Genomic DNA, 23,524 nt, shown 5'->3' with positions numbered 1-23,524 from the left:
AGCACATGGAGTGCTGTGCGGCCCCCCAAAGAAATGCCACCCCACACCATGACTGACCCACCGCCAAACCGGTCATGCTGAAGGATGTTGCAGCCAGCAGAGCGTTCTCCACGGCGTCTCCAGACTCTGTCACGTCTGTCACGTGCTCAGTGTGAACCTGCTTTCATCTGTGAAGAGCACAGGGCGCCAGTGGCGAATTTGCCAATCTTGGTGTTCTCTGGCAAATGCCAAACGTCCTGCACTGTGTTGGGCTGTAAGCACAACCCCCACCTGTGGACGGTGGGCCCTCATACCACCCTCATGGAGTCTGTTTCTGACCGTTTGAGCAGACACATGCACATTTGTGGCCTGCTGGAGGTCATTTTGCAGGGCTTTGGCAGTGCTCCTCCTGCTCCTCCTTGCACAAAGGTGGAGGTAGCGGTCCTGCTGCTGGGTTGTTGCACTCCGACGGCCTCCTCCACGTCTCCTGATGTACTGACCTGTCTCCTGGTAGCGCCTCCAAGCTCTGGACACTACGCTGACAGACACAGCAAACCTTCTTGCCACAGCTCGCATTGATGTTCCATCCTGGATGTGCTGCACTACCTGAGCCACATGTGTGGGTTGTAGACTCTGTCTCATGCTACCGCTAGAGTGAAAGCACCGCCAGCATTCAAAAGTGACCAAAACGTCAGCCAGGAAGCATAGGAACTGAGAAGTGGTCTGTGGTCACCACCTGCAGAACCACTCCTTTATGGGGGTGTCTTGCTAATTGCCTCTAACTTCCACCTGTTGTCTATTCCATTTGCACAAAAGCATGTGAAATTTATTGTCAATCAGTGTCGCTTCCTAAGTGGACAGTTCGATTTCACAGAAATGTGATTGACTTGGAGTTACATTGTGTTGTTTAAGTGTTCCCTTTATTTTTTGAGCAGTGTATATTTATTAACTGAAGTAAACTAAATACCATTAACAATGGTGTGTGTAATCAGTACTGTAAGTGAGTGGTTGCGTGCATAAATGTGATAATGAAAGATGTTGAAAGGTGCCAATGCAAACAAACAAAATTGCCACAAAAATGGCACAACCAAAATCTATCTGTGTCTGCATATAGAGAGTCTCCCCAATCAATGGGGAAGAGGTGCATTTATCCTGGGACACACCCGGTCCCAGGTGTGTCCCATTTCACTGACGACCCTCAAGGCTCCGCCCACAGACATCCTATTAAGGTAAACAAGAGCAAAGAGAAAGAATTCGGCAGACAGATTGGGAGGGTTGTCACAGTAATGATGAGTTGCCAGGACCGCTTGTTAGTAAACCGGCAACGTCGAGCTCCAGAGTGGGGGAGCGGGAGTAGACGTGACAGTATCCCCCCTCCCTCCTGCTAGTTGACGGTGAACTATGTGGTCATTGAGGGCAGCAGTGTCGATCAGTTGGGAAAAGATCTTCTTATATCACTTGGTAGTTTTCTGAACGCATTCCACAAAGCTGTTTATCATGTCTGCCTTATCCACTGCCCCCATTTTGACGTTATAGTCAAGCACACAGTCTGGTTTGATGTTTCTCTCTTCCGTCAGGTGGTCCTCCATCCCGGTGACCGACATGGTTGACGTATGGACACTGGAGAGGACATGGATGTCTCGTTTGTCGTGCCACTTTACTGCCAGCTGTTGACCATTCTCCTTGAACTCAACCTCCCCCCTCTGCATCTTCCTGCTTCCGAATCCCGGCATTCCCTTCCTGTTCGACCTGACTGTGCCACAGGTCCCTGTGCTGTTGGAGAGCAGATGCTGGAAGACTTCTGTACCAATTGTCCACGTACAAAGTGTCAGGTTGGCTGTAGCATTGTTGAGGAAATGCAGGCATCACAGCAGAACTAGGAAGCGGTCTTGGGAAAAGAGAAGGGTGTTGCAAACATAGGATCTGTGCTCCAGTATTCCCTTAGGGAGTTCTTCTTTACTATTCCCATGAGAAGGACTGTCACCAGGAAGGTATACATTTCACTACTTGTAGTTGTCACCCATTTAGTGAGTTTCCCCCTCACTCCTGGCTCTCTCTTCTCCTGTAGCTCCAAGGCATAGTGATTGGTCTCCTTTGCTATGTCTCCCACCAGCTCCTCTGTCAGAAACAGCTTGAAGCACTCTGCCTCAGATGGAAATGGGAAGGGGAGTTGCTCTCCAGACTGGGACTCATCAAAGCAAACAGCAATGCCAGGAGGGGTGAAATGGCTGGTGGCCTTCCAGCTACCATAGGCCTCATGTACTTCATCCACTGTCGGTCTGCCTCCATCACCAATATCTTCAAAGGGACCAGAGACTTTGTCAGTGGACAAGGGGTCCTCAGATTCAGGGTTCTCAATGGCTAGAAGGTTGGGGGGGCAGCTCTTCACTGTCACTGTCAGAATCTGATTCCTGACTTTCAGACTCACAGCTGCACCACCGAGAGCATCCTGACAGGTTGGATCACAGCCTGGTATGGCAACTGCTCAGCATCTGACCGTAAGGTGCTACAGAGGGTAGTGCGTACGGCCCAGTACATCACTGGGGCCAAGCTTCCTGCAATCCAGGAGGAAAGCCCCAAAAATTGTTAGAGACTCCAGTCACCCAAGTCATAGACTGTTTTCTCTGCTACCTACATGTACAAATTGCCTTGACCAACCTGTACTCCTGCACATTGTCTCGGTACCGGTACCCCCTGTATATAGCCTCGTTATTGATATTTTATTGTGTTACTTGTTATTATTTTTTACTTTAGTGTATTTGGTAAATATTTTCTGAACTCTTCTTGAACTGCACTGTTGGTTAAGGGCTTGTAAGTAAGCATTCACGGTAAGGTCCACACTTGTTGTAGTCGGCACATTTAACAAATAAAGTTTGATATGATTTGGTAACTCAATTTAAGATTGTATTACTCTATTTTTTATAACAGGAACATGAACAATGTATAGCTTTAAAAAAGCAAAAGCTGTCAACTACATTGTCTGAGTAGGCTTATGTGTTAGGTCAAATGTAGGGATAAGTGGTGATTTCGTTGCCACAGATTACACCTAGTCCTAGAACAGAAATCATTTTGGCTGGAGATTTTTAATTGATCTTGCTTTTCAGTCCAGGACTAGGGTTAATCTGTGTCTGGGAAAACCTCCCCATAATGTTTTAATGAGTAGATTGGGATGTTTTACATGAAAAAACATGTTAATTGGGATTACGATCATTGATTAAGATTACGATCATTGCACAGATTCCCTAATGGCAGATATGCATCTTACATTAAAAAAAAGAAGCTTACATTACCGAGTACATTAATTGGGTAAATGTACTCTAAGAGTATGTATTAGACTGTTTGAGAGGTTTGAATCCTAATCAACCCATCCAATGTGAGTACATCTGTTGTTGAAGAACAGTAGATCAATAAAAGGTACAGTACTCTAGCAGTAGTCAAGCTGCTGATGCTGAACAGCCTTGTTAATGCATAGGTCAAATTAGATTTACAATGTCCCGTCTTTTTCGGCTTCAGAAAAAATCAATAATTTCACAAAAAATGTATTTTTTTGTATGATTTGAAAGAAAATGTACATAATGTGGATGAATAATAATAACCTTGCTTACTCGTCTGCCTTTTTGGACAATGAAAAATATACCGTTTTCATGTAGGTACAGATTTACTCTCAAAACAAAAGAGTGATACAAAATGTTGAAATGATACAAAATGCTTGGTAAATACTGTATGTCCCCCTGACCATGGGGAGGAAATTCGGTGTTGCACTGCCTTACTGCATGTGCAACCCTGAAACGATTACCTCTGGATCCAGACTCTCTGTGATTTTCCTAACCTGCATGGTTTTGAAATGTTAAATATATGGGTCATACATGTAGACAGCGAGAGACACATAGTGAGATAGCCAGAAAGCCATGTCACTACACCGGGAGTAGGGTAGCTACATTGGAACTGCCAGACTGTGTACCAGACAGGCAAACAGATAGAAAGACAATATTGAGCCAGACTCAAGCATCATCATACAGCCTGGCAGTACTAGCAGCATTCATCTATATCGGGCTCGGGCGAGCTAAATAAAGATTCTTCCTATGGGGTGACGACAGCTGTGCACCATTGCTCTGGCCTGAAAGTGAATGAATGGGACAAAGGGTGTATGAGGAGAGTAAGGAGAAAGAGAGTGATGCTCTTTTACAGCAGCAGCAGGGTGAGGCGGGGTGAGGCGGGGTGAGGTGGGGTGAGGCGGGGTGAGGCGGCGTTCAAACGGCTGGGCTAGCCATCTCTTGAGCAGGACGGGGTGTGTGAGGAGTCCTATTCCTCTCTGCTAGCTGTAGCTATGCCTCTCACTCTGTGTCTGCTCGGCCCCGGCCCTCAGCCATTTTGGAAAGTCTCCCTCTCTCTCTCTCTGTCTCTGTCTCTCACTACATGGCATGGATTGGACAGACTGGGGCTGAGGCGTGGTCTGCTGTGTTATGGAGCAGGCGGAGGAGAGGAGACTCAATAGGCAGCTGGCTCGCTGGCGTTTGGGGAGAGATGGAAGGCATGTTAGCAGAGAAAAGTCTGCTGCGAAAAGCAGTCCTTTTCAGTACTCACTTTTTCTAAGAATCTTCTGTCGTTTTTTTCCCCTCAATCTTCTGTTAATTAAGCTTCTATTATTTTTGGTCTTACTCTCTCTCACTCTCTCCTTCTCTCCCGCTCTTTTCTTCTCTGACTTTCGCTGTGTTTTTAATGTTTATGGTTCCATTTTTCCGCCTGCCTGTTCGAGGCAATATATTTTCGTCATCCCCTTGTTTGATTTGATTCGGGGAGTTTAAGACAAAAAGAAACAGCCAACAATTTGGCATGGCTCAGGAGAGTCAGAACCGCAGCCAAGGATACTGCTGGTGTCCCAAATCCCTGGGCAGAACGACACAGCGGCCCCCCCAAAAAACACCACCCTTGAATTTGCATGGTCACAAATTCCACTTTCTCTGGAGCTAGCCCTGAGCAGCTACAGCAGCTTCTCCTCGACCACATCTCACCGTCTGCATTCAACCTTACCCCGTCTCTAGCTCGCCGTAGCTTTTTTCAAATCCCATCTTGGGTTTTGTATCCCTGTAAATTAGGATAGGACAGGGGGACAGGAGAGGGAAAGAAAGGGAAAAGAAAGTGTCTGCTTCGTTTTCTGCCGGTGACTTGGCAATATTCTCTTATTTAAACAGTGCTGTTGTTATTGGGCTTTTTTCACTAGTAGTTTCAGAACAATTCTGTGTGTTTGTGGGTGTACTGACATTGGGACGTGTTTGTGACTGTGTGTTTGTGTATGTGTGTCTTACTGGGTGGGTGTGTATCTGGGTCAGACAGACTCTCTGCTCAGTTCAATGTGGTTGTAATGATTTATGTGTGTGTCATTGCAGGTCTCTGCCTTATTTTTGATGAAGGAACCGGCCTAATCTGTCCCTCAAGCCTGACTCCATTTTGATGCCAGATGAAGAGACGAGGAATGACTAGCCATGTGGTCCCCACACCATGCCAGCTCCAGCCCACACCATTGGCAACCTACTACCACACTGGTACGTTGGCGTTTCTCTTTTCGTATTTCTCTATTTTCAAATCCATTTTTCTATCCTTGGTCTTGGTTTGTTGTGATAAGTTAATTAGTGTAACCAATGATTCTGTACTTCTCATTACCTCACAGGACCTAGCGGTGTATTGTTAACAGAACTTGTGAATTCCTGAATTTCTGGCAGATAACTACGGTAAAATAAATAAAGCAAATGAAATCTCTATGTATATTCACTCTCAGCTTGTGAAAGATATCTTACAGCGATTGTTGTGAAAGATAGTGTACTGATGTCCTTAAACAAAACATTGTATTTTCGAAGACAAAATGCTATATTAATACAACCTTTCTTTGCTATTTTCTATTTACTATTCTCTCCATATACTTTGCAGATTTGCATAATGCATCATTTAATGCATCTGCGCCAGGTTTTGTTGTCACAATATACATTTCACGATGACAATTGAATGACCTTTTCGATTTGTAGCTGAATGTCAAGCGTTCTATAATTTCTGTATTTGAATAAGACATCAGTTGGTAGAGCATGGTGTTTGCGATGCCAATATAGTGGGATCTATTCTCAGAGCCAACTATACATAAAAAATGCATGCACTGTAAGTCGCTTTGGATAAAAAATGTCTGTTAAATGGTATATATCACATATTGTGTTTCTGTAGGGGGTAAAAGACAGACAAGGTGGCTCTGCAGACCTCGCTGAGTACTTTGATTGATTGTCGATTTCATGTGACCTTTCATTTGACATTTGACTGTTGTTGTCTTATTCATAGTTAAATTATACCTTTCTACACTCATCTCTCCTAGGGTGACTCTCTCTAAAGCAGTTATTTAATTGTTGTCTTTATATAAGAGCTATGGCCAATATCCTCATTTTAACTCGTTTTTTTTCTGCAATTCCGCATTGCACTATATTGTCAACTCACTGACACTGTGTCAAGTCATAACAGAATTTTTTTAGCAAAGTCTGTGTTGGTCCATTTTTATATTACAATTCAGACATTAAGAAGACAGACAGACATATCTGAAATTAAATTTTATTGTTTTTTCTGGATATTCATGGTGGTTACTTATGCATAGATTTTTCATAGGCTACCTCTTGAAAATAATGAATATATGTTAACATAACAATACAATGAGGCATTGTGATAACCAATGTACTATTCTCTCTCTGCCCTATCAGAGTTTGATATTGAGAGGCAAAAGCATGAGTCATATAAGGGTTATACAACTAATGCCATACTAATGCCATACCTAGTCAGTTGTACAACTGAACGCATTCAGCTGAAATGTGTTTTCTGCATTTAACCCAACCCCTCTGAATCAGAGAGGTGGGGAGGGCTGCCTTAATGGACATACACGTCTTCGGCGCTCGTTAGATCTCCAATATAAAGTGATAAGTGGGTATAGAATACGTGTCAGACGGACACTCTTTGTCACGTTCTGACCTTTATTTCCTTTGTTTTGTCATTATTTAGTATGGTCAGGGCGTGAGTTGGGTGGGCAGTCTATGTTTGATTTTCTATGATTTGGGGATTTCTATGTTTCGGCCTAGTATGGTTCTCAATCAGAGGCAGGTGTCATTAGTTGTCTCTGATTGAGAATCATACTTAGGTAGCCTGGGTTGCACTGTTTGTTTGTGGGTGATTGTCTATGTTAGTGGCTTGTGTCAGCACAGGTCTCATTTGTAGCGTCACGGTCGTTATTTGTTTATTGTTTTGTATGCAGTGTTCAGTACTTTCTTTATTAAATATTCACTATGAACACATACCACGCCGCGTTTTGGTCCTCTGATCCTTCTCGCCTCTCCTCTTCAGATGAAGAGGAGGACGACCGTGACACTCTTTCAATTGTCATACAGAACAGATCTGAAGTTAATATAGAATATGAATTTTAGCTTCAATATATATTTTTTCGAGATAAATATTTGATACCTCATTACATACAAAAGGATGGCCCCATTACTTCATTGTCAATCGATAATGGTTGTAGTCTGAACCTGCAAGGTTTTAATGCACTTTTCAAAATTATGATAGAAGGGACTTGAGGGACAATTCCAATTTGAGGTGCTTAAAATGGTGCTTGAAATTGTCCTTCACTGTACAACTGTTTTGTTACATGCAAAGTGCTGAGTAAAGATGAGAAATGAATGACCATCAGATTTTTACATTGTTTTTGGAGTGTACCACAGGGGGCTGCTGAAGGGAGGATGGCTTATAATAATGGATGGAATGGAGCAATGGAATGGCATCAAATACATTTTTTTTAATGTTTTATTTTATTTCACCTTTATTAAACCAGGTAGGCCAGTTGAGAAGAAGTTCTCATTTACAACTGCGACCTGGCCAAGATAAAGCAAAGCAGTTCGACACATACAACAACACAGAGTTACACATAAACAAACGTACAGTCAATAACACAAAAGAAAAGAAAAATAGAAACATCTATATACAGTGTGTGCAAATGTAGAAGAGTAGGGAGGTAGGCAATAAATAGACCCTAGAGGCAAAAATAATTACAATTTAGCATTAATACTGGAGTGATAGCTGTGCAGATGATGATGTGCAAGTAGAGATACTGGGGTGCAAAAGAGAAAGAGGGTAAGTAATACTATGGGGATGAGGTAGTCGGGTGTGCTATTTACAGGTCGTGTGTTTTATCTATTTAACACCATTCCACCTATTCCGTTCCAGCCATTACCTCGAGCCCGTCCTCCCCAATTAAGGTGCCACCAACCTCCTGTGGAGTGTACATTCCTCAACAATGTTGAAATAATTTGTACTGCTGTTTTGTTAGCGAGGTATAGCTTTTTTTACTTCATTTTTTTGGACAATTAATTTGAAGGGTTTTGTTGCGGTGAGGTCAGGTATGTTGTGTTATGTTGTGATGTGTTGCCGTGTTGTGTTGTGTGTGCGAAGACTTTGTCCAGCAGATAGCAGTCTATAGAACTATACAGGAGACAGTTGTATACTACACTGAGTGTACAAAACATTAAGAACACCTGCTATTTCCACGAGACTGACCAGGTGAATCGAGGTGAAAGCTATGATCCCTTATTGATGTCACCTGTTAAATCCACTTCAATCAGTGTAGATGAAGGGGAGGAGACACTTTAAATAAGGATCTTTACGCCTTGAGATAATTGAGACATGGATTGTGTGTGTGTCCCATTCGGAGGGCGAATGGGCAAGACAAAATATTTAAGTGCCTTTGAACAGGGTATGGTAGTAGGTGCCAGACACACCGGTTTGAGTGTGTCAACAACTGCAATGTTGCTGAGTTTTTCAACAGTTTCCTGTGTAACAAGAATGGTCCACCACCCAAAGGACATCCAGACAACTTGACTCAAATGCTTCCCACAGTTGTGTCAACATGGGCCAGCATCCCTGTGGAACGCTTTCGACACCTTATAGTTGATGCCCCGGCGAATTGAAGTTGTTCTGAGAGAAAAAGGGGGTGCAACTCAATATTAGGAAGGTGCTCTAAATGTTTTGTTATGAATACCCAGCCAACACATCTTCCCATATTATGTCCCATTTCACCTTTAGGGATATTCTGGTATTCTATATTTCCCTATTGTCGTCCTCAGCAGGACTCCCAACAATGGATCATAAATGATAACTTTGTATTTGACATGTTTCTTCGTTTAGACAGGGTATTCTTCATCTCGTTTACTCCCTGAAGAGAACTTGCCAGCCGCCACAAACCCGTAGATCCGAACTTGTGTTGTCTGGCCACACAAGCTTGTGTCTATAGGTATGTGTCTGTGTGGCCATCACAACACCCCTCTTTCACCTGGGAGTATACAGTATAGGTATGTGTCTGTGTGGTCCTCACAGCACCCCTCTTTCACCTGGGAGTATACAGTATAGGTATGCTGTAGCACCAAGCTGGAATCTTGTGACAGCAATCGTATCAGGACGATAGACGATCATGGCTATGTGATAGTATGAAGAAGCAGGGCTGGGTCATAGTAGGGCGAGAGGTATCTGAGGTGAAAGGGTATAAAGGTTAACGGGTAACCGTCATTGGAGCCCAATGCTTAGGACCGTCTCACACCATCTACCCAGCCGCATTCTCAACTGCTGCCCTCCCTCCTGTAACCCTACATCTCTGTACCCCTCACCCCAAACCGTGGTACATGCTTTTTTTTGACAAAACATTTGCTAGGAGACGCGAGAGCACCGTGTTGCACACACATTGTGGTAATTGTTCAGCCAATCTTGCAATTTGAGCTAACTGGGATGTGACCTAACTTAGTTAGTGCTGTACCTTTCAACTTCAGACCCTCGCCCCCTGCTGCACCCCTATTGTACACCTCAGCCCTTTACCTTTCGACTCTCACCCCCTCCACACCATCTTCCTCTATGCAGACAGCGTTCCCGCTGGTTGAGGTAGTAGGTTGTATAGTTCAGAGTGACATCACAGGAGATAACTGTACAGCCTCCTAGCTTTCCCCGAGGAAACGCTAATCCCCATGGTTTATCTGCTGGAAACTACTGGAAAACGCGGAATAACTGCTGTCAAAATGTGTATTTGTATGTATGTGCTGGGTGGGGTTTAAATTTTTGGTGAGAATTTTTCTGCACTGGAGGAAATGCAGATGAGCTTTGTGATTTACATAAATTCACTAAAACCCACGGTAACATATTAACAGCATGGCACATTTCATGTACTTTTGGCCAGCTAATAGTCTAACCACAGATCTGGCAAAAGTACATACAATATAATTATCTTTTAACCTCCTGGACACTTTGATTGAGCTGTTGTATTTTAATTTAATTCAATATGTTAATGGAATTTCACTGTTTGGATACACTACGCCACCTTTTTCTATTATGAGGCAAGGTTTATTACATAATTCAGGAAGGTTCAACAGGTTTGGCCTGTGTCACAGATCCCTCTGGAACGTTCATTACACACACCTGTTCCCACTGATTAGTACTTGAATGAGTGTGCCCTTTGGTTTCCATTGGGCCGTCCATTATTGTTACATTGTCAGTTAGTGCGTGTGAGTACCTGTGCTGTGTGTTTTGGGCATTCGTGCCACATGTATTGCGCAGATGATTACAGGTCTTGTTCTGTAGGTTAATCATTGTAGGCGTGTGTTATTTATTTGAGGTACTCCTCGCTCTTTTGTTTTGGGTTTCTACCCTGTGTTTTGTTACATTGTTGTTTGGTCTTCGTCCCCGTTGCCTTTACACTGCATGCCGTAATTTATTAGTCTAGAGCAGAGCGGTGTGTATCATTAGTTTAGAGCAGAGCGGTGTGTATCATCAGTCTAGAGCAGAGCGGTGTGTATCATCAGTCTAGAGCAGAGCAGTGTGTATCATTAGTCTAGAGCAGAGCGGTGTGTATCATCAGTCTAGAGCAGAGCGGTGTGTATCATTAGTCTAGAGCAGAGCGGTGTGTATTATTAGTCTAGACCAGAGCGGTGTGTATCATTAGTCTAGAGCAGAGCGGTGTGTATCATCAGTCTAGAGCAGAGCGATGTGTATTATTAGTCTAGAGCAGAGCGGTGTGTATAATTAGTCTAGAGCAGAGCGGTGTGTATCATTAGTCTAGAGCAGAGCGGTGTGTATTATTAGTCTAGACCAGAGCGGTGTGTATCATTAGTCTAGAGCAGAGCGGTGTGTATCATCAGTCTAGAGCAGAGCGGTGTGTATCATCAGTCTAGAGCAGAGCGATGTGTATTATTAGTCTAGAGCAGAGCGGTGTGTATAATTAGTCTAGAGCAGAGCGGTGAGTATTATTAGTCTAGAGCAGAGCGGTGGGTATAATTAGTCTAGAGCAGAGCGGTGTGTATTATTAGTCTAGAGCAGAGCGGTGTGTATCATCAGTCTAGAGCAGAGCGGTGTGTATTATTAGTCTAGAGCAGAGCGGTGTGTATCATTAGTCTAGAGCAGAGCGGTGTGTATCATTAGACACCTAAGTATTTGTAGTTGTCCACGTATTCTAAGTCAGAGCCGTCCAGAGTAGTGATGTTGGACAGGCGGGTAGGTGCAGGTAGCGATCGGTTGAAGAGCATGCATTTAGTTTTACTTGTATTTAAGAGCAATTGGAGGCCACGGAAGGAGAGTTGTATGGCATTGAAGCTTGCCTGGAGGGTTGTTAACACAGTGTCCAAAGAAGGGCCGGAAGTATACAGAATGGTGTCGTCTGCATAGAGGTGGATCAGAGACTCACCAGCAGCAAGAGCGACCTCATTGATGTATACAGAGAAGAGAGTCGGTCCAAGAATTGAACCCTGTGGCACCCCCATAGAGACTGCCAGAGGTCCGGACAACAGACCCTCCGATTTGACACACTGAACTCTATCAGAGAAGTAGTTGGTGAACCAGGCGAGGCAATCATTTGAGAAACCAAGGCTGTTGAGTCTGCCGATGAGGATGTGGTGATTGACAGAGTCAAAAGCCTTGGCCAGATCAATGAATACGGCTGCACAGTAATGTTTCTTATCGATGGCGGTTAAGATATCGTTTAGGACCTTGAGCGTGGCTGAGGTGCACCCATGACCAGCTCTGAAACCAGATTGCATAGCAGAGAAGGTATGGTGAGATTCGAAATGGTCGGTAATCTGTTTGTTGACTTGGCTTTCGAAGACCTTAGAAAGGCATGGTAGGATAGATATAGGTCTGTAGCAGTTTGGGTCAAGAGTGTCCCCCCCTTTGAAGAGGGGGATGACCGCAGCTGCTTTCCAATCTTTGGGAATCTCAGACGACACGAAAGAGAGGTTGAACAGGCTAGTAATAGGGGTGGCAACAATTTCGGCAGATAATTTTAGAAAGAAAGGGTCCAGATTGTCTAGCCCGGCTGATTTGTAGGGGTCCAGATTTTGCAGCTCTTTCAGAACATCAGCTGAATGGATTTGGCAGAAGGAGAAATGGGGAAGGCTTGGGCGAGTTGCTGTTGGGGGTGCAGTGCTGTTGACAGGGGTAGGAGTAGCCAGGTGGAAAGCATGGCCAACAGTAGAAAAATGCTTATTGAAATTTTCAATTATGGTGGATTTATCAGTGGTGACAGTGTTTCCTATCTTCAGTGCAGTGGGCAGCTGGGAGGAGGTGTTCTTATTCTCCATGGACTTTACAGTGTCCCAGAACTTTTTTGAGTTAGTGTTGCAAGAAGCAAATTTCTGCTTGAAAAAGCTAGCCTTGGCTTTTCTAACTGCCTGTGTATAATGGTTTCTAGCTTCCCTGAACAGCTGCATATCACGGGGGCTGTTCGATGCTAATGCAGAACGCCATAGGATGTTTTTGTGTTGGTTAAGGGCAGTCAGGTCTGGGGAGAACCAAGGGCTATATCTGTTCCTGGTTCTAAATTTCTTGAATGGGGCATGTTTATTTAAGATGGTTAGGAAGGCATTTAAAAAAAATATCCAGGCATCCTCTACTGACGGGATGAGGTCAGTATCCTTCCAGGATACCCCGGCCAGGTCGATTAGAAAGGCCTGCTCGCTGAAGTGTTTCAGGGAGCGTTTTACAGTGATGAGAGGAGGTCGTTTGACCGCTGACCCATTACGGATGCAGGCAATGAGGCAGTGATCGCTGAGATCTTGGTTGAAGACAGCAGAGGTGTATTTAGAGGGGAAGTTGGTTAGGATGATATCTATGAGGTTGCCTGTGTTTAAGGCTTTGGGGAGGTACCTGGTAGGTTCATTGATAATTTGTGTGAGATTGAGGGCATCAAGTTTAGATTGTAGGATGGCTGGGGTGTTAAGCATGTTCCAGTTTAGGTCGCCTAGCAGCACGAGCTCTGAAGATAGATGGGGGGCAATCAGTTCACATATGGTGTCCAGAGCACAGCTGGGGGCAGAGGGTGGTCTATAGCAGGCGGCAACGGTGAGAGACTTTTAGAGGTTTTTAGAGAGGTGGATTTTTAAAAGTAGAAGTTCAAATTGTTTGGGTACAGACCTGGATAGTAGGACAGAACTCTGCAGGCTATATTTGCAGTAGATTGCAACACCGCCCCCTTTGGCAGTTCTATCTTGTCTGAAAATGTTGTAGTTTGGAATTAAAATGTCTGAATTTTTGGTGGTCTTCCTAAGCCAGGATTCAGACACAGCTAGAACATCCGGGTTGGCAGAGTGTGCTAAAGCAGTGAATAGAACAAACTTAGGGAGGAGGCTTCTAATGTTAACATGCATGAAACCAAGGATATTACGGTTACAGAAGTCGTCAAAAGAGAGCGCCTGGGGAATAGGAGTGGAGCTAGGCACTGCAGGGCCTGGATTCACCTCTACATCGCCAGAGGAACATAGGAGGAGTAGAATAAGGGTGCGGCTAAAAGCAATAAGAATTGGTCGTCTAGAACGTCTGGAACAGAGAGTAAAAGGAGGTTTCTGGGGGCGATAAAATAGCATCAAGGTATAATGTACAGACAAAGGTAAGGTAGGATGTGAATACAGTGGAGGTAAACCTAGGTATTGAGTGATGAAGAGAGAGATATTGTCTCTAGAAACATCATTGAAACCAGGATATGTCATTGCATGTGTGGGTGGTGGAACTAATAGGTTGGATAAGGTATAGTGAGCAGGACTAGAGGCTCTACAGTGAAATGAGCCAATAAACACTAACCAGAACAGCAATGGACAAGACATATTGACATTAAGGAGAGGCATGCTTAGTCGAGTGATCAAAAGGGTCCAGTGAGTGGAGAGGTTGGTTGAGGGTCACGGCGATTTAGACAGCTAGCCAGGCCATCGGTAGCAAGCTATCATAGGATGGAGTCTGTTGTTAGCCACCTCTTGCGTTCGGTCAGTGGATTAGTGGGGTTCCGTGTGGTAGAGGGGATTAATCCAAATCACACAACAACAACAAAAATAAGAACAATAGATATAGTTATAGAGGCCCGAGAAGAAAACATAATAATAATACAAATAAATAGTGATAAAGTAGTCTACAGTACTACTGCCGAGAGATGAGCTATAGGTGTACCTACTATAGGAGTCCCCTCAAAGCCTACAATTGACTATGTACATAATTGACTATGTACAAAGCCTACAATACACTATGTACATAACCAGCATCCGACAGAGCTGCAGGAGTTGTGATCTGTTTTTGTTGGTTATGTTGTTGTAGTTGTTTCTAGGGGGGCATATGGGGGAGGGAATGTTGTCACCTCCAGGTAGGTGTTGTCCCCCTGTGTGCTGAGGGTGTCGGATTCTTGTCCAGTTCTGGCATTTCGGTCGCCACAGACTAGTACATGTCCCTGAGCCTGGAAATTGTTGATCTCCCCCTCTAGGACGGAGAAGCTATCATCGTTAAAGTATGGGGATTCTATTGGGGGGATATAGGTAGCACACATGAGGACATTTTTCTCTGTTGAGATCATTTCCTGATTAATTTCTAGCCAGGTGCAAAATGTTCCTGTTTTGACAATTTTAACTACTATTAACACTATTTTAGAGTGGGTTAGGTCTGTTCTATACCAAATTAGGATATCCCCTGAGTATTTTCTAGTTTGGTGAATGGGACAACCAGCTCTCTGTAACCTAGAGGGCAACCAGTGGGTCCGTCTCCTCTATACTATGTTTCTTGTAGGATGACAATGTCTGTATTTCCAATTTATTTGATGAAGTCTGGGTTCCTGCCTCTTTAAGTGAAAGGCAGATGACCTCAAGCCTTGTATTTTCCAGGATGAGATATTAAAGCTTTGTGTTCCATAGTGTCTAGTGTTGTTTTTGTGTGGTTTAGGCCCGGACCATCACAGTAGGTGTTATCAGAGCATTTTGAGCATCTGATACATACCTCTTAGGTTGCAGGATGGGGCTTGGGCGGGTGTAATAGTGGGGGTTGGGCCTGTTGCTTTGTCTCACAGCCTAGGCATATGTTCTGCTGTCATGTTGAGGTCCTTGCCGCTTGGGCATGTGGTGGGCAGAAGGGGCATAGCCTTGATATGGGGGGCCTATATATGGTGTAGCCAGGGATTGCTCGGGGTGGTCTTAACTGGTTGGGGTGTGACTGGTGATTCTGTGGCCTGGGTGTAGTTCCGCTTGGCATGGTTTCTCTCGGTGCAGGTCCTTCAGGAGGGGTTCTTGCAGGTCTGGGTGCAGGCCCTCTTGGCTTGGGTTCTCTCGGTGCAGGTCCTTCAGGAGGGGGTCTTGCAGGTCAGTGTGTAGGTCCTCTTGGCTTGGGTTCTCTCGGAGCAGGTCCTTCAGGAGGGGGTCTTGCAGCTCTAGGATTGTGTCTCGCTGGCCTGGGCGGGGTGTTCATTGCTCTGTTGCTCCTGTGTGAGGTGCTGGGACTGCGGTTGAGGGTGACGTCTTTCAGTGTCCTGGCAAAAGTTGGGATTGCTGCCATGTAGAGGTGGACCTGGTCGTAAAGGCTGTTCATATCCAGGGTGGAGTGGTGGGCCAGGTAGACATTAGGTTGTGGGCACAGTCTTGCGAAATGCTTGTATTTACCCGCTGTATGGTGGCAGGGTGAAAGTATTTTCTACGTAGCAGGGTGGAGATAACCACTTGTATGTTAGGGAAAGTGGAATAAGCTTTTTCAGTCACTCCCTTGAGTGCTGTTGCCACCGTTTCCTGCTGGGCCCTCAGGTCATTTGTGCCTGTTTGAATTATGATGTGGCTGGGGCACCCTAGTCTGTCCTCTAACAACAGCTCCAGGGAATGACTAGTGTATGGGCAGTGTATGGGCTATCAGGGGAGCTGACAGGAGGTTTCTTCGGAGAAGATGGGGTCTTTTGGGTTGGTCGGTCCTGTGCTGTCTGTTCCATTGTGGTGTTGAGGTTGTGGTCTGGGTCTGAGGTAGGCTGTTCTGCTGGCTTCTCTGGGGGAGTGTCCTGCTCTCTGTCACACCTCAGCTTTCTGACCTTGTCCTTCAGTGCCATGTGTGCCTCTTTAAGATTTCTCACCTCGGTCAGTAAAGCAGCCAGCTCTATCAGACAGCCGTCATTCTCCACCTTCTGCCCTCCAGGTCTTGTTGGGGGGATGTTGTTCTGCTTGTCTGTTTTGTGGGTTTGATCTGTCTGTATTGTTTGGACTACCTCTCTGAGCTCCACCATGTCTCTCTCCAGCTCTGTGAGTTTACCTCTCTCAATGATGGAGGAGCAGTGCAGTTGTGGGACCTGGGTGTGTTCAGTGCTCTTTGATCCCGTAAAAGTCCTACTGGAACTGCATGAGGATGCCCTACACCATTACTGTCCCAGACTTATGCACGTTGAAAGAGGAGGTTTCAATTTCCTCAATGTCTAGTATTCCACCCTGAACCTTTTCTCTTGACAAAGGGGTAGTGTGCTCTAATAGCGCTGTGTCATGCCAGGGGATGGTCTGGTTAATATAGCACTGTGCCATGCCAGGGAATGGTCTGGTTAATATAGCACTGTGCCAGGGGATGGTCTGGTTAATATAGCACTGTGCCATGCCAGGGGATGGTCTGGTTAATATAGCACTGTGCCATGCCAGGGGATTGTCTGGTTAAATTAGCACTGTGCCATGCCAGGGGATGGTCTGGTTAATATAGCACTGTGCCATGCCAGGGATATTGTCTGGTTAATATAGCACTGTGCCAAGGGATGGTCTGGTTAATAAGGCACTGTGCCATGCCAGGGGATTGTCTGGTTAATATAGCACTGTGCCAGGGGATGGTTTGGTTAATATAGCACTGTGCCATGCCAGGGGATGGTCTGGTTAACATAGCACTGTGTCATGCCAGGGGATGGTCTGGTTAATATAGCACTGTGCCAAGGGATGGTCTGGTTAATATAGCACTGTGTCATGCCAGGGGATTGTCTGGTTAATATAGCACTGTGCCAGCGGATGGTCTGGTTAATATAGCACTGTGTCATGCCAGGGGATTGTCTGGTTAATATAGCACTGTGCCAAGGGATGGTCTGGTTAATATAGCACTGTGTCATGCCAGGGGATTGTCTGGTTAATATAGCACTGTGCCAGCGGATGGTCTGGTTAATATAGCACTGTAACATGCCAGGGGATGGTCTGGTTATTATAGCACTGTGTCATGCCAGGGGATGGTCTGGTTAATATAGCACTGTGCCATGCCAGGGGATTGTCTGGTTAATATAGCACTGTGCCATGCCAGGGGATGGTCTGGTTAATATAGCACTGTGCCATGCCAGGGGATGGTCTTTGTTAATATAGCACTGTGCCATGCCAGGGGATGGTCTGTTTAATATAGCACTGTGTCATGCCAGGGGATGGTCTGGTTAATATAGCACTGTGCCAGGGGATGGTTTGGTTAACATAGCACTGTGCCATGCCAGAGGATGGTCTGGTTAATACAGCACTGTGCCAGGGGATGGTCTGGTTAATATAGCACTGTGCCATGCCAGGGGATGGTCTGGTTAATATAGCACTGTGTCATGCCAGGGGATGGTCTGGTTAATATAGCACTGTGCCATGCCAGGGGATGGTCTGGTTAATATAGCACTGTGCCATGCCAGGGGATGGTCTGGTTAATATAGCACTGTGCCATGGCAGGGGATTGTCTGGTTAATATAGCACTGTGCCAAGGGATGGTCTGGTTAATACAGCACTGTGCCAGGGGATGGTCTGGTTAATATAGCACTGTGCCATGCCAGGGGATGGTCTGGTTAATATAGCACTGTGTCATGCCAGGGGATGGTCTGGTTAATATAGCACTGTGCCATGCCAGGGGATTGTCTGGTTAATATAGCACTGTGCCATGCCAGGGGATGGTCTGGTTAATATAGCACTGTGCCAGGGGATGGTTTGGTTAACATAGCACTGTGCCATGCCAGGGGATGGTCTGGTTAATATAGCACTGTGCCAGGGGATGGTCTGGTTAATATAGCACTGTGTCGTGCCAGGGGATGGTCTGGTTAATATAGCACTGTGCCAAGGGATGGTTTGGTTAATATAGCACTGTGCCAGGGGATGGTCTGGTTAATATAGCACTGTGCCATGCCAGGGGATTGTCTGGTTAAATTAGCACTGTGCCATGCCAGGGGATGGTCTGGTTAATATAGCACTGTGCCATGCCAGGGATATTGTCTGGTTAATATAGCACTGTGCCAAGGGATGGTCTGGTTAATAAGGCACTGTGCCATGCCAGGGGATTGTCTGGTTAATATAGCACTGTGCCAGGGGATGGTTTGGTTAATATAGCACTGTGCCATGCCAGGGGATGGTCTGGTTAACATAGCACTGTGTCATGCCAGGGGATGGTCTGGTTAATATAGCACTGTGCCAAGGGATGGTCTGGTTAATATAGCACTGTGTCATGCCAGGGGATTGTCTGGTTAATATAGCACTGTGCCAGCGGATGGTCTGGTTAATATAGCACTGTGTCATGCCAGGGGATTGTCTGGTTAATATAGCACTGTGCCAAGGGATGGTCTGGTTAATATAGCACTGTGTCATGCCAGGGGATTGTCTGGTTAATATAGCACTGTGCCAGCGGATGGTCTGGTTAATATAGCACTGTAACATGCCAGGGGATGGTCTGGTTATTATAGCACTGTGTCATGCCAGGGGATGGTCTGGTTAATATAGCACTGTGCCATGCCAGGGGATTGTCTGGTTAATATAGCACTGTGCCATGCCAGGGGATGGTCTGGTTAATATAGCACTGTGCCATGCCAGGGGATGGTCTTTGTTAATATAGCACTGTGCCATGCCAGGGGATGGTCTGTTTAATATAGCACTGTGTCATGCCAGGGGATGGTCTGGTTAATATAGCACTGTGCCAGGGGATGGTTTGGTTAACATAGCACTGTGCCATGCCAGAGGATGGTCTGGTTAATACAGCACTGTGCCAGGGGATGGTCTGGTTAATATAGCACTGTGCCATGCCAGGGGATGGTCTGGTTAATATAGCACTGTGTCATGCCAGGGGATGGTCTGGTTAATATAGCACTGTGCCATGCCAGGGGATGGTCTGGTTAATATAGCACTGTGCCATGCCAGGGGATGGTCTGGTTAATATAGCACTGTGCCATGGCAGGGGATTGTCTGGTTAATATAGCACTGTGCCAAGGGATGGTCTGGTTAATACAGCACTGTGCCAGGGGATGGTCTGGTTAATATAGCACTGTGCCATGCCAGGGGATGGTCTGGTTAATATAGCACTGTGTCATGCCAGGGGATGGTCTGGTTAATATAGCACTGTGCCATGCCAGGGGATTGTCTGGTTAATATAGCACTGTGCCATGCCAGGGGATGGTCTGGTTAATATAGCACTGTGCCAGGGGATGGTTTGGTTAACATAGCACTGTGCCATGCCAGGGGATGGTCTGGTTAATATAGCACTGTGCCAGGGGATGGTCTGGTTAATATAGCACTGTGTCGTGCCAGGGGATGGTCTGGTTAATATAGCACTGTGCCAAGGGATGGTTTGGTTAATATAGCACTGTGCCAGGGGATGGTCTGGTTAATATAGCACTGTGCCAGGGGATGGTTTGGTTAATATAGTACTGTGCCAGGGGATGGTCTGGTTAATATAGCACTGTACCAGGGGATGGTCTGGTTAATATAGCACTGTGCCAGGGGATGGTCTGGTTAATATAGCACTGTGCCAGGGGATGGTTTGGTTAATATAGCACTGTACCAGGGGATGGTCTGGTTAATATAGCACTGTGCCAGGGGATGGTCTGGTTAAGATAGCACTGTGCAAGGGGATGGTCTGGTTAATATAGCACTGTGTCGTGCCAGGGGATGGTCTGGTTAATATAGCACTGTGCCAGGGGATGGTCTAGTTAATATAGCACTGTGCCAGGGGATGGTCTAGTTAATATAGCACTGTGCCAGGGGAAGGTCTGGTTAATATAGCACTGTGCCATGCCAGGGAATGGTCTGGTTAATATAGCACTGTACCAGGGGATGGTCTGGTTAATATAGCACTGTGCCAGGGGAAGGTCTGGTTAATATAGCACTGTGCCATGCCAGGGGATGGTCTGGTTAATATAGCACTGTGCCAGGGGATGGTCTGGTTAATATAGCACTGTGCCAGGGGATGGTTTGGTTAATATAGCACTGTGCCAGGGTATGGTCTGGTTAATATAGCACTGTGCCAGGGGATGGTTTGGTTAATATAGCACTGTGCCATGCCAGGGGATAGTCTGTGTTAATATAGCACTGTGCCAGGGGATGGTCTGGTTAATATAGCACTGTGTCAGGGGATTGTCTGGTTCGTATAGCACTGTGCCATGCCAGGGGATTGTCTGGTTAATATAGCACTGTGCCAGGGGACGGCTGGTTAATATGCATTAACACAGATCTGTACATGGGATTGAAGACTTTGGGGGGTTTTCTAGGCTCCGATGTCTTTCAGAAAAAGAACTGTGAGGGTGTATTGGAGAAAGTGTATGCCAGACTTTCAAGATAGAAATGGGTGCTGCCCCAGTTGTCTTCTAGGGGAAGGGTCCTGGTAGCTAATAATCTTGCTGCCTCTACCCAGTGGCACAGACTAATGATTTTGCAGCCACCAAAGGGTCTGATACAAGAGCTTCAGAGGACCCTTGTCAATTTCTTCTGGTCTGGACAATACTGGATTAAAGCTGCAGCCCTGTACCTGCCACTGCACGAGGGTGGGCAAGGCCTGGTGGACATTTCCTCTTGAATCATGACTTTCCGGCTTCAAGCAGCCCAGAGATTGTTGTACAGAGACTGTTCTAGCTGGGTCGAAACAGCCTACAGATTGATGAGGAGAGCGAGCTGTTTGGGCTTAGACAAGCACCTTTTCCTCTTAAAGCTGGAGGTCTGTGATTTGCCTGGCCTGACTCCATTTTATGAGTCTGTTATGCAAGGCCTGCAAGGCCGGCACGCCACCAGGGATATGGCTTTTTTTCACAACACTGCCACCCAGTCCTGTGTTTTGGGTTCAGCTAGCCTGCATTCATGCCTGTTAGGCGTGGGGTGTACCAAGCTGGGTCATTTGATGCGGAGCAGGAGCAGATCGTTGGAGGAGCTGCGAGAAAGAGCGGGGATCTAAAAATCTCGCCTACTGAGGAAGGTCGTCGCTGAGGTCTGCGACTCCTTGCCAGTGCTTCATCTGCAGTATGTGACTGACACTTCCAATTCTGATCGGTGGAAGGAGGGTCTGGATTATGTGTTCCCTGCACTGATTGTTAGTGCTGCGATGGGGGCATTCGAGGAGGACGTGGGGATGTTGCTTTCCTTCAATACCCCGGAGCTGGGGGAGTTCAAGGAGGTGGGAAAGAAGGCCATGCACAGAATATGTGTAAAGGTGTCCCATACCTCTTCCCTGGAAGGGGTAAAATCGACGAGGTGGGCGGGTGTGCTTGGTCGAGGTGCCTCTCCAAAAGGCTGTTGGCGATCATTTTTCAAACTGCCTATGGATAAGAGGACAGCTGACCTCCAATGGAGGATAATACATGGAGCTATAGCCACCAACGTTCATCTGGTACACCTGGACCCTACTGTTGGGGAGGGGTGTCCATTCTGTGCTGAGTCTGAAACTCTGGCAAATCTGTTTTTACTGTGTCCCAGGTTGGTCGGGATGATTGAACTGATCACTGATTGGTTCTCAACGTTGGGAGAGGTTTTCTCTTCTCAACTGTATATATTTGGGCCAAAGTACAGGTTCAGTCAAAAGGGTGTAGTTGTGTTGCTTAATTTTGTGTTAGGGGCAGCAAAATTAGCGATATGGAAGACCCGAAAGAACAGTATTCGGGGACAGGGGTCTGTGGATGTGGTGTGAATGCTGGAGGGAATGTTGGCAGCGAGACTAAGGGTTGAGTTTGCCTATTATAAACTTGTCAACAATGTTGATCTGTTTTTGAGTATATGGGGTATTCAGAGGTGTAACGGTTTTCTTCTATCTCCTCCTCTGATGAAGAGGTAGAACAAGGATCGGACCAAAATGCAGCGTGTAGATTGCGATCCATGTTTTAATGAACAAACGTAAAACACGAATCAATACAAAATAAAGAACGTAATGAAAACCTAAACAGCCCTATCAGGTGAAAACACATAGACAGGAACAATCACCCACAAACACACAGTGAAACCCAGGCTACCTAAATATGGTTCCCAATCAGAGACAATGACGAACACCTGCCTCTGATTGAGAACCATATCAGGCCGAACATAGAACTGGACAAACTAGACATGTAACATAGAATGCCCACTCAGATCACACCCTGACCAACCAAAACATAGAAACATACAAAGTAAACTATGGTCAGGGTGTGACAAGAGGCTGTTGTGTTTAGTTACTGTGGAGGAGGAATTGGAGTTGTATTTATTGTGTGGTGGGCCCCCAGACCCAATAAAGATGATTTAAAACTCAACTCTCTCTCTCTCTCTCTCTCATTCACTGTTTCCGTCTCCTCTCTCATTCTCTCTCTCTTTCTCTCTCACACACACTATGTCTCTCTGTCACTCTTTCACTCACCCTTTTTTGACGTCAGAGAAAAGGAGACGACGATAAGAGGGGGGGGAGAGAGAAAAAGAGAGACAGAGAAAAGGAGAAAAGAGAAAAGGAGACGATAAGAGGGGGGGAGAGAGAAAAAGAGAGACAGAGGCAGACAGACAAAAACAGAGTGAGAGAAGATGGGTTAATAATGTGCCCCAGAGGAGCAGAGCAAGCCAGCCGAGGAGAGGCTCGTGGGTAGAGAGTCTACAGTAACAGGTGTTGGTTGACACATTCTTTCTTCTTATTCCATTCTGTCTCTGTTTATTTTCATTGCTCCTTACCATCTGTCTGTCTGTCGCTTGCATCAGATGACACACAGACTTCTGCTTGTTTTCTCTCTGGGCAAGATTGGGACACATGGGAGAGGGGGGGAGAGTATGTATTTAGTATGTAAATGTCTGAGTTTTTCTGCACCTTTTTCTGGCAGATGTCTGGTATGCTGCTATCACGGCCCTGTCTCTTTCGTTCTCTCTTTCATTTTCGATCTTTTATCTCTCTTTACCGTCAGCATTAATTGATCGATTTTTTTACCCAATGCTTGTTCGTTTCTTTCTATTTCTGCATCTGCCTCCTTTGTGGTTCTCATTTCTCCATCACAGAAGCTATTTTTAGAATGATACCTCTTTTTTTTATCTCA

This window comes from Oncorhynchus mykiss, chromosome 2 (genome assembly GCF_013265735.2).
Source record: "Oncorhynchus mykiss isolate Arlee chromosome 2, USDA_OmykA_1.1, whole genome shotgun sequence".
Lineage (NCBI taxonomy): Eukaryota > Metazoa > Chordata > Actinopteri > Salmoniformes > Salmonidae > Oncorhynchus > Oncorhynchus mykiss.
The sequence above is the reverse complement of the archived record's forward strand: the minus strand, read 5'-3'. Positions refer to the sequence as shown.